Source organism: Pseudonaja textilis, chromosome 3 (assembly GCF_049901715.1).
Source record: "Pseudonaja textilis isolate UNSWEBS1 chromosome 3, rPseTex1.2, whole genome shotgun sequence".
Classification (NCBI taxonomy): domain Eukaryota; kingdom Metazoa; phylum Chordata; class Lepidosauria; order Squamata; family Elapidae; genus Pseudonaja; species Pseudonaja textilis.
The window spans coordinates 170,413,165-170,425,839 of record NC_141992.1 but is presented as its reverse complement, the minus strand read 5'-3'; the positions used below and the strand labels follow the sequence as shown (position 1 = coordinate 170,425,839).

The window sequence follows — 12,675 nt, the reverse complement described above, 5'->3', positions numbered from 1 at the left end:
AAAGTTTCTGACAGGACTTCTGTTCTGCTTACTGCGCTGTGCTGTCCAGACGGTTTAGAGTTAATGGGATTTGGGATAGTTAATTGGGAATTGAGAACTGTCCCCTTAAGGGAATGCATCATGGTAAACGTAGTTAAGGTATCCTGGGAAATGTAGTCCATGTCATGTGGTCACATCTGTAATCTGGATTGGTCACTATATTGACCCTTGTTGGGTTGGAGGAGGCTCCATCACTCTTGCCTGAATCCACCATACCATGTAGCTGCTTCAATCATCATGAGGATGAGACTTTATTATCTTTCTACTGTTCTACTTATTACACTCTGGATGGGTATAAAGCAGACAGACCAACTCCACAAAGCATCCATACAAAGTCTTTTTTATTGGTTCGTCAGGCATCCTTATCAACTCACATTTATGATGAGGTTCTTCTTAATGTCCAATCCTTTGCATATCTGCATTATGGTGTAGAAAGATGATAAAGTCTCATCCTCATGATGATTGAAGCAGCTGCATGGTATGGTGGATTCAGGCAAGAGTGACGGAACCTCCCCCAACCCAACAAGGGTCAATATAGTGACCAATCCAGATTACAGATGTGACCACATGACATGGACTACTTTTCCCCGGATACCTTAGCTACATTTACCATGATGCATTCCCTTAAGGGAACAGCTCACAATTCCTAAATAAGTATCCCAAATCCCATTAACTCTAAACTGTCTGGATAGAACAACTTCCTTCATCTTCCCAAAGTTAAACATGATCTCTGATCATGCAAACCTTCAAAACACAATGGATGAGACCCCATTCCACTGGCACCAAAACATGGCACAAACATGCCCTGGCAATTTCTTTTCTCTGCTATGAAATATCCCCATAATACAGTATTGGCTATTTAATACCCATGTCACAAATTGGATTTATGTCATCATTAGCTATACCAGTATTTGATTTTTCCTTCTTCATTCATCGCCATCTAGCAGCAATCTCCAGGTGTGTCAACAGTGTAATACTTCACCAGTCTTACAACTTAAGTGACAATTTCTGAGTGAAACCATTTATTTCAAGCATATTCCATCCACTCTAAATCCTGATCATCTCCAAGTTTGACACCCCTGACTTAAAAGTTTGACACCTTGTTAATGAATAAAAACACAGAAATGCAGAGAATATAAACAATCATCATTTCCCAAAAGCCTGTAGACCTAGAGATAAGAGAAAATCTAAGTCTGCTCTTCAAAGAGGATGGTGCTTCTGGATAGCAAAAAAAATATAAAGCAACTAATTAAAACTTTGAATGATAATTCCTTCTCTTTCAGAAATCATGACTATTATTTCTTAGAATAAAAACAAGATTATTTCTTTACTTAGTGTTTTGAAGCAGACTGGACTACGCCATTTTACTCCAAAAAATACAGTGATTTGGGAATCACTCAAATTTTCACCGCCTTTTCTAATTTGTCAAAATATATATGTCTATTACATACACAAGTGCCATTCAAGCTCAATGAAAGAATTATACTTTTTTTTCTTCCAGAAAAATGGTTGGATATGGGTATTTCCTTAGTTTTTATTTTATACTGCAGTATTGGCTGATTAATCATCTAGAAGATGTCTAGCAAAGAGCTTTTAAGCCTGTCTTAAATTACCAACATAAATAATGGTGAATCAGCTTATTGGGATCTCTATCAAATCAACTGAAAATCAATGCAACATACATTAAAAAGTGTTTAAGGCCAGAGTTGTGGGCTGTATTTTATAGAATGAAATTATTTTCATCTATTATCTTATTATATATATATACATATATATATATATATATATATATATATGTGGATCTTTGGTTGTTCGGGTTTTCTCCCGCGAAGATTCTAAGTATCTAGGCAACGTTTCGATGAAGTCTCATTTATCATCTTCAGGCTTCTGTCTCCAGCTCTGTGCTTCTCAGAGTAATGTGAGATTGCAGCTGCTTCCTCCTTTTAACTGCCAGTGGGGGTGGGACTTGATTGGGTGGGGGCTTGGCTGTGTTCTGATTGGGTGGGGGTGTGTTCTCATTGGTAGGGGGTTTGGCTGTGTTCTGATTGGTTGGGGGGTTAGCCGTGTTCTGATTGGTTGGAGGCGTGTTCTGTTCAGGTGGGGGCCTCAGAATATATATTCTGAGGTTCTCGCGGGTATTTGTATGTGGATCTTTGGTTGTTCGGGTTTTCTCCCGCGTAAGATTCGAAGTATCTAGGCAACGTTATATATATATCAGTATTGCTTCTAGATCTTTAAAGAGTTGTTTAAGACCAACAAATACAGCCTTAGTGCATTTTATAAATTGTAATATATGGCTGATTATGTGGTACAAACCTAGCCATTTTTACTCAGTTCAACTTAAGGTGGCTAAAGAAAATATAATTTTATGTATTATATGAGTCCAGTTATGGGTTGGGGAAAATCATGACTGGAAAGCCATGATTTGATCTTGAATAAACCACAGTTGGCTGGGTCCTTGCACATCAAATCAATAATACAATGGCTTAAAGAGATATCTTTACCCAAATTGAACCCAAATCTCAGGCAAAGAAATAAAATTGCTCAAGGCTAAAATGAGTACAGCAAATCCTATTACAGAAAAAGCAATATATTCTTAGCTCTTTCCTTGCTCTTCTATTTTTGAGGAATTAAAAGACATAATAAAATACAGGATGCTATGAACAATAAAGAATACAGATAGTCATCAATTTATGATTGTAATGGAGCCCACAATTTTGGTCATATGTCACGATGGTCCTAAAGCAAGTCATCATTTGACTGTGCCAGATTTTACAACCTTTTGTTTTGGCAGTCATTAAGTGAAGGCAATGGTCATAAAGTGAATGCCACAGTCATTAAGCAAATTAAAGTTTAATTAATTCTTTGTTCAATTAATTAATTGTTCCCATTGTTTTCTATGGGGAACTTTTTGCTGGAAACAAGAAGTAAACACTGCTTTCCAGGAAAAATGTCATAAATCATGGTCACATGAGAACAGGTTGTTGCAAATGGCTGTAAATGTGGGCCAGTTTCCAAGTTTCAAAAATGTGGTCATGTGACTGTGTGGAAGGGAGCAGATGAGGGATAAGTGAAAAGCATCTTAGGAAGTTTGGGACTATCATACTTGGGCTGCAGAATTCTAACCAGTAGGTGGCAACAAAGAGTTAGCTTGCTGTTTTAATCAGATGCTTCAGGAGGACAGTGAAATGTACAGCTGGTGTGTTCAATGTAAATTAACATGGCCTGTTGTAGGATTTCTAAGCAGTTGTGAACTTGAATAATGATAGTTTGAACAATGATAACATACAGGGGGTTCTCATTTAGTGACCATAATTGGGACTGGCAACTTGGTCATTAAGTGAAACACCTCAATGTTGTGGTTTTACTTCAGCTTTCCTTTGCTTTACAGAGCAGCAAAAGTTATAAATGTGGGGACTGGTGATAAAGATACTTTTTCATCTCTGTCATAATTCTGAATGGTTATAAACAAAGCAGTCCATGAACAAAGACTGCCTATAAGTGGTGGTCTATCGGTGGATGTGGGGAAAAAAATTATTTGATGGTTTGATTTGATGGTTTGGTTTGCTTTGTAAAAAATCTGTTCTCTTCTGTACAAAATGAGAGATCTGGTTTTCCAATATATATGCACAGTATTTATTTATTTATTTATTTTTGTCAATTGCTTACAAGGTAATAGGTATAAGTAAAAACATAGTTATGAATACATGGATACATATAAGAAAAATTTAAAATATAAAAGAAACAATAGGACAGGGACGGTAGGCACGTTGGTGCACTTATGCACGCCCCCTATAGATTTCTTAGGAAAGGGGTGAGGTGAATAGTAGACAGTCTAAGGTTAAAGCCATCTCATTTTTACCACATGTGGTGGTCTTGCCCAGAAGCTCAAAGATATTGGACTTGATTTGCAGATTCAACCGCTGTTTGATTGCTGTCATAAAAACCAGAAAGCTTCACTCTTTGTTCCTCTCCTGAGGTGTCCTGACTTTGATCTTCCCAAGGGATCCTCCTGAAAAATAGCTCCTGAGGGGGATTTGATGGGTTCTTCTTTCCCTCAGGAACTCTGATCTCCACAGTGACTCTTCGCGACCCCTTGGACCAGATTGCACCAGTCACTTTCAGCCCAATTCACCCTACAAGACTGTTGTTATGGGGAAAGTAGGAAGGAAAAGAGTATTGGCACGTTCCCTGTTTTGAAGTTTATATGAAAAAGGTGGGATAGAAATCTTTAAAAATTAATAATAATTACACATCCTCAATTCTCAGATTGTAATAAATATTCTCTTCCTCACTCATTTTGAAAACTGCCTACTAAGAGATTATTGTACATTGTCATGAGTTCCTGCAAGTTCCTTCTGAAAGAAACAAAACATGATCATCTCAGATTATAAAAGACACCAGGCTTGACTTCACATAAGGAAGTTGGTTCCTTCTTATGAGCATGAGAACTTGCTGCGTGTTTGGGAACATTTTGCATACACCAAAGTGCCTGAGAATTGCTACATGCAGATGTGCTCGGTTCCAGCAAAATGCCCCTTAAGCATAAGTAACTTACTTACAAGATAACCTTTACTCATGCATAACCTGAAAATATGCTGCAATACAAGCAAACATAAATACGACTCACTTTCAGATCTCACAGCTGAATATGTGGAAGTGCTGGAGAATATCATCTTTTCTTTTGCAGGATTGGATTCATTATTTCAGAGCAGCTTCTATCTGATTGGTTGAAAATAAATGATGACTAGTAAGAATGGGAATTATTTTTTGATAATGTCAATTAAGAAAACAATAGCTCTTGATATCAGGTAGGTGTAAGACATATAACAAGTAGAAATCCATGTGGTACTTTTCCCCATATTATCTTTGGCTGTGCTCAACCAATTGATTTTATTTGAAATGTAATTAAATAAAACTGTCATATGATCTGCATTGTAAATACTTTATTTACTTTGATGTAGTGGAACAAAATAGTAGGGATATTTTTAATGCAGTGGTAGTCAAAATGAAAATATGTTTATAATGACTTTACTTAAGTTGGGCAATTAGTAGAATATAAATCTTTCTAAACAGATCACAACCACAGAAATGCAATTGAATAAAATTAAGGATGGGAGAGGAGAAACATGAAACAGAGTTGTTAAATAAATCCATAGTAGAACTCTGTGGGCTGAGTTTAAACCAATTTATTTCCCATGAAGATAAACTGCTATCTCAGAATACATTCCAAGGTTAAATTAGAGGTCTTGAGGGAATATTGAGAGTAGCAAATAGAAAATTCCAGTTGTTCTCTAAATAATAACGCATTCCTCACTGGCAGATGTTAGTATTCACTGAACTCTAGTAAAGAAAATGGTGGATTTATCTTTCCATTTTACTGCTCTTTTTGATAATTCTCAAGAATAATTTTTTGAAGGACACAAATTAAGATTGTAATTCATTTTAATTTTCAACAACCATATTTTGAGTCTCAGTCACATCCAAATACCTGAAGCGAAAGATGCAAGGCTTTTTTTTTAAAAAAATGTAACATTGTTTGATCCATGGGAATTTATCCACAAATGGATATTTTACATAACCATATAAATTGCTTCATAGAATTGGGCCCTCTTAAGATCATATGATTCTACAGCGTACAAACAAATTTTGAAATGTAATATAATGACTGGCTACATTTATTGCCATGCTGTAAAGAAATTACAGGTGGCATCCAATTTGGTAACTATCTTTACACATCAATTGGAATAAATATGAAATATGAAAACATACTTATAGATACTAACTTTCATACAAAGATCCACATAATAGTTTTAGGCAAGAATCTGTACATAATTTTATGAGAACAAAACACTCAAACATATGCTATCATTTGTTAAAAAACAGATATAGTTTCAATATCATAAAATTGATATTTTTCCTAATAAATGTCCTATTTATTTCCAAGATTAAAATACACAGTCAAAAAAAGGAAAAAAGACTACATAACAACAACAACAAAGATCAAAAAGTACATAAAACAGAATGTCAAACATAGATATAAAATATCCCCCCTGGTTGAATATTGATAAATAAGCTTCCTCAATATTAACTGATATTCTTGTTTGTTTGTTATTTATACATCATTGAAAAAGAAAGAACAAAACATTTTGAAATTTTTGAAGGATATTATACCTAGTTTAGATGATTTTGCCATCTATCTTTCCAGTCCATAGAAGGAGACAGTGAATGGAAAGAACACTGAAAATAAATGGCCGACTATACATATTATCATAGTGCATATGGACATGTCACTTTCTTTAGAAGAGAACCAAGCTGATGAAACCATAGGCTCAAAAACTGAGGTATTAAGCCAGAAGATGAAGTATGTGCGTAGACCCTATCATTTCATATCCTGATGCAAAGAATATTGAATTCTAACTAGAAGCAAGACTAGTATTTCACATCAACCAATGAGACTGAATGGCAGCAAATGAAAGAACTGACCACTTAAGATAAAGGTAACTGATGGGAGATGAAGGTTGGCAGAATTTGATTCAAAGTTCAGATCTTCTCTACTCCAGATAAAAAGGAAGGAAGAATGAAAAGGAAGAATAAAAAGTAAAGCTTTATATTTAGGCAAGAAAAGCCAAATGCACATGTATAGAATAGGTGCTACCTGGCTCAATAGTAGTAACTGTGAGTGGGATCTTGGAGTCCTAGTGGATAATCACTTAAATATGAGCCAGAAGTGTGTTGCAACTGCCAAAAAAGCCAACAAAGTCCTAGACTGCTATAACAGAAGTATAGAATTACAATCATGTGAAGTGTTAATACTACTTTAAAATGCCTTGGTAAGACCATACTTGGAATGTATGGCATCCAGTTTTGGTCACTACAATATAAAAAAGATGTTGATTGAAGATTGCAGAGAAGAGCAACAAAGATAATTAGGGGACTGGAGGCTAAAACATATGAAGAATAGTTGCAGAAATTAGGTATGTCTAATTTAATGAAAAGAAGAACTAGGTGTGATATAGCAGTGTTCCAATATCAAAGGGGCTGCCACATAGAGGGGTATGTGCCAATCTATCACCAAAAGTACCTGAAGGTGGGAAAAGAAGTAACTGAAGAAAACTAAACAAGGAGAGAAGCAACTAGAACTAAGGAAAAATTTCCTGACAGAACAATTAATCAGAATTGCCTCCAGAAATGGTGGTGGTCCAACACTGGAGATTTTTAAGAAGAGATTGAACAACCATTCATCTGAAATGGTATAGGATTTCCTGACTGAGCAGGGGGTTGGACTAGAAGACTTTCACAGCCCCTTCCAACTTTGTTATTCTGTATACCTCAGGCTCCTTCAGATGACAGTTCCTTTACTGGAAGTTGGACAATTTCCACTGTATTCCTGATCTTTGCACTGGACTCTTAACAACTACAACCAACTTCTCTTTTGAACATGCCCATCCTACCCAGTCCGTTGTTAATTTCTGACATCTAGATCGACTCAATTATAACAAATGCCTGTCCCAGGCAACTAGACAGTGAATTAAAGCCCAATTTACAGTTTTATGAGCAGAAATGTTGTAAATTAAGTTTCATGACATATGACTGACTTGTTTGTTTTCTACCAGAGCCTAGTTAAGCTACGAAAATCATATTGATGGGATATACTTGGTTTCTGGACCGTGTCCAGTTCATCTGAAAAATAAACTACTGACCAGAGCAGAGAATACTTCTCACAAGGACTGTCATTTTGCTTAGTGTTTTATTAATGAGTTGAATTAAAATGCTGAAAGAATGGTTACCACAGCAACAAATTAAAATCAAAGTGGTCTTATTAGTATAGAGAACTGGGCTGAAAACAATAGAATGTAATTTAACAGAAATGAGTGCATACTGTAGATGCAAGATGGGAATATCTTACTTTATTAAAAAGATCTTGGAGTGTTAGTCAATTGCAAACTGAATATGAGTCAGCAAATGATGTTACTACAAAAAAGGGGAAATGGACTTTTAAACTGCATAATCAGAAGTAAAGTTTACAAATCATGGACATTCTGATTTTATTTGGCATTGGTCAAACGTCAATATATTCAACCCAGTTCTGGAACAGATTCAGAGAAGCAATGCAAGGATTAGAAATTAAATCAGGGAATAGAAACTAAAGCCTTGGAAGAGAATGGAGCAGTGTTTAGCCTTTAGGAAAAAAAGAAGATAGCTTTCTTTAGCTACCTGAAAGAATGTCTTACAAAAGGTTGGAATCTGTTTATCTGTCCTTCCAGAACTGATTTAAGTTACAGAAAGATGGATTCCAACTGAAATGACCATGAAACCAGTTGCTCAGAGAAATGACAGGCTCTACACCTGTGGATCTGGCCATCTGTTACATACAGTTGTTTCAACTAGATTCCTATTATTATGGTTGGTTGCAAGATCAGCCAAATATTTAGACTAGATTTGGTGGTTTTGTCAACCTTGAGCCTGATGGGATTTGAACTGCCAAATTGCAGGCAGCCAACAGTCAGCAGAACTAGCCTGCAGTACTGCATTCCAACCACTGCACCACCAAGGCTCATGGTAAGAGAACACCTGTCTGATCTTGATGAATATAAATCACCAAGACTGGATGGATTACATTCCAAAGTTTTGAAGGAGCTGGCAGATATTATCTCAGAACCATTGTATCATATCTTTTAAAAGTCTTGGAGCACTGGGGAACTTCCAAAATGTTTTCAAAGAAAAATCAGAAGGTCCAGTTGCCTCTTGAAAAAGCACCTTTGGGACAACCATGAGCTGGATGACTGAGAATCTTCATAGACATGTAATTCTATGCTGCTTATTTTAGAAAGTCTTTCTGTCCTAAACATTAATAACATCCATATCAACTGGTTTATTTATACTGTAGTTTTGCACATTGTCCACATTCATATTAATTGTGGCATGTAAAGAAATGTTTCTTACTTAGCATATTGTATGAATCCAGTCAATTGGGGTTTATTCAACAACCAAGTTTAAATACAACACATCTTGATGTGATAGGTCAACCTGGTTAGTATGTCAAGCCCAGTAACAGATCTTCAGATATTTTCAAGTGGTATAAAAGTACCCTTGGATATTTCCTTCCCAGTAGTTCCTGTTCCAGAGCAGATTGTTTCTCTCTTCATTTTTACTTAACAAGGGTTTTGACAAAGGCCTAACCACTTCCTCTTCTATGGGTTCCCACAGAAAATTGTGAAAGCAGAAACTTTGTTTTCAATGCATGATGTTAAGACTTGCACATAATTACTCCAAGAAACTCCTGTAGGTCACTGTAGGGATAATTACATAATTCTCTGGAACTGTCCTCTGTTTATAAAATGATGTATATGGAAAGTCAGATCTCTCTTTCTTCAGTACAGTTGTAGCTCACCTTTGCAATGATAGGAAAGTTTCATACAACTGATACAAACAGGGAAGTGATGTTGGGATTTCCTCAAGCTGCTGGTATTTTTGGGAATTCAACTTTCTTTCTCGGGGTAATAAGTCAAGAGTGACTCAGAAATTCATGATTACCATGACAAAAACTTCAAGTTTAACTTGACCCATGTGCCTGATGCACATAAAACATCACAAACCACATCTGGTTTTGTCTCAGGGTAAATATCAAGTGATCTGAAAGTGAAAGTGTCCAATTTATTGTTGTATTTCAAGGGAAAGAGAGGCTTAGACCAGGGCATGCAATTAACACGTTTATTGAAGGAACAGTGGTTGTCGCGTCTGCCAGCCAACGGGCAGACTAGCTTGCGAACAACGGCTGGCTTGGCTTGACAGCCGGCTTTTTATAGTCGGCTGTCAACCGACGCCAGCCAATAGGAACGGTTGTTGAACTTGCTTAACGAGTGGACCCGGTTGGAGCCCCAACCGGTTCCCAAGACATAACACCCCTTCCCCCCAGATGGGAACACACATAATCTTTGAGATACGCCGGTGGTCTGTGTTGGCGACCCGAGCGACGTAACTCAGGAGATTCATTGGGCGAAGACAAGTTCGCGGACCCCAGGTCAGGGTACGTAGGGTGGCGACCAGGGCTCGGTGCAGGAACTGGAGCCAGTGAAAAGTCTCTGCCTTCACTGGGGATAAACGGTGGTGCTCCCGGCTGGCAGTCCCGGTCTACTGCCTGCTCTCTCTGCTCCGTTGGTGAAGGTTGGTCACTCTGGGAGCCCCTAGCTGGACCTTGGAGTGGCGCCCGCGGCTCTTCTGGTGGAGACGGGTCTGGGCCGGTCAGGCTGCTCCGTCGTCTCCGCAGCTGGTCCAGGTGTCTTCGCCACACACGACCGTCTTCAAGTTGGACCCGATAAGATCTTGGACCCGTGACAGCCACGACTTTTCCGGCCACCCACAGTGGGTCCCCCGCGTAGTTCCTAGCAAACACTAGGTCCTGAACTGCGAAATTCCTGGCCAGACTGTCAGACCCCAAAGGGGTGTCTGGGCAGTAGTGGGGGTGCAGCCTGTCTAAGGCAGTCCTCAGGCATCTCCCCATCAGCAGCTCAGCCGGGGATTTGTTCGTAACTGTGCACGGTGTGGTATGCTGGCTTAGGAGGAATTGAGACAGTTTAGAATGCCAACCCACTGGGCCGAATCTGGCTAACGCCTCCTTGGCTGATCTGACTGCCCGTTCAGCCAACCCGTTGCTGGCGGGGTGGAAGGGGGCCGTGAGGACGTGTCTGATGCCTAGATTTGTGACATACCTACTAAATTCGTTCGAGGTGAACTGGGGGCCATTATCGGATACCAGTGTGTCAGGGAGTCCGTGGGTTACAAAAAGGTGAGTCAAGGCTTTAACAACTGCCTGTGTGGTGGTCGTGTGAAGTAAGGCCACATCTATCCATTTTGAATAGGCGTCCACGACCACCAAGAAGGTCTTGCCGTGCATTGGCCCGGCCAGGTCGATGTGAAGCCGTGACCACGGGGCATTGGCACTTTCCCACTTTGTGGGTGTGGCGGTTGGCGGGGCTGCCCTAGATTCTTGACAGGGTCGACACGAGCTTACCCACTTGGCGATCTGATCGTCCATCCTGGGCCACCAGACGTAGCTTCGAGCTAACGCCTTCATCCACACGATTCCTGGATGGCCCTCGTGCAGCATCTTCAGGACGGGTATGCGAAGGGTGGTTGGTATGACCACTCTGGTACCCCACAATAGGCATCCCTGCAACTTAGAGAGCTCTAGCTGACGAGTTTTAAATGGGGCGAAATCAACTGAATAGTTAGTTTCCGGCCACCCCCTCCCTACCCAGTCCAGAACCTGGGCGATTGTTCTGTCCTTCTTGGAATGTGATGCTATGTCGTCTGCAGTCACCGGTAGGTTTAGTTCGTTTACATCAAAAATAGTATGCACAGGAGCTGGGTCCTCGACTGGGGCTGGCAAGGGGCAGCGGCTGAGGGCATCAGCGTTGTTTAGATTTTTTCCGGGACGATAGACCAGTTTGTATGAGTACGCCACCAGGAATAAGGTCCATCTGGTCATCCTAGGTGACAATATCTGTAGGGTTTGCTTTTCCCCTGATAATAATCCTAAAAGCGGCTTGTGATCAGTGATAAGTTCGAATTGGTGTCCGAAAAGAAATTCGTGGAATTTTTTGACTGCTGCTACTGCAGCCAAGGCCTCCTTATCAACCTGGCTGTAATTACGCTCAGTCGCTGAAAGGGTTCTTGAAAAGAAGGCAATTGGTGCCTCGGAGCCATTGGGAAGCCTGTGACTTAAGACAGCTCCTATCCCAAAAGGGGATGCGTCTGCGGCTAGGACCAAAGGAAGGTGTTGGTCAAATTGTATTAAGACAGCCTCAGAGGTGAGTAGAGATTTGACTGCCACAAATGCTTGGTTTTCTTTGGGTCCCCAGTGCCATGGTGTGTTTCTGTCTAAGAGTCTGTGCAATGGTTCAGCAACTGACGCCTTGTGTGGGAGAAATGAAGCGTAGAAGTTCAATAACCCCAGGAAGGCTTGTAACTCGGTTTTGTTGGTAGGCGTGGGCGCCTCGTGGATGGCCTTGACTTTCGATTCCACCGGGTGGATGCCTGAGGCGTCCAGCCTGTAGCCTAGAAAGTCCACCTGTCTAGTGGCGATGGTACACTTCTCCCGTTTTAGTTTGAGGCCATGCTGCCTGAACTTCTCTAATACTGCCCTGACTCTCTGGATGAGTTGGGGTCTGTCCCTGGCTGTGACTAAGATGTCATCGAAATAAGGCACTACGCCGGGGAGACCTTGGAGGATTCGCTCCATCAGTGATTGGAAAATACCTGGGGCTACACTTACGCCAAACTGGAGGCGCTTACACCTGAATGCCCCTCTGTGTGTAACTATGGTCTGTAAGTCAGCTGTTTGGTTATCCACGGGGAACTGTTGGTATGCCTGTGACATGTCCAGTTTGGCGAAAATGGTGCCAGGTTCGAATGTGTGTAACAGGTGCTGAATGACTGGGACTGGATATGCGCTAACCTGTAGATAACAGTTGATTGACGTCTTGTAGTCAGCACAAATTCTTAGATTACCGTCTTTTTTTAGCGGGGTGACTATGGGGGTCTCCCACTTAGCGAAATCTGTGGGTTCTATCACCCCTTGTTTTAGTAGTTTGTCTAGTTCCGCGTCCAATTTGGGGCGGATGGCGAAGGGTA

At 40.0% G+C, this 12,675-nt stretch overlaps 1 long non-coding RNA gene across 1 annotated transcript; it reads right to left on the bottom strand.

The window, feature by feature from the left end:
* Positions 1 to 9,739: 9,739 nt before the first annotated feature.
* On the bottom strand, positions 9,740 to 11,164 carry LOC148126414 (uncharacterized). Its single transcript, XR_015742623.1, has 2 exons — positions 10,272 to 11,164; positions 9,740 to 10,214 (listed from the first exon to the last, which is right to left on the bottom strand). It is a non-coding gene; the product is annotated as an uncharacterized LOC148126414 (long non-coding RNA).
* Between the last annotated feature and the right edge of the window lie 1,511 nt (positions 11,165 to 12,675).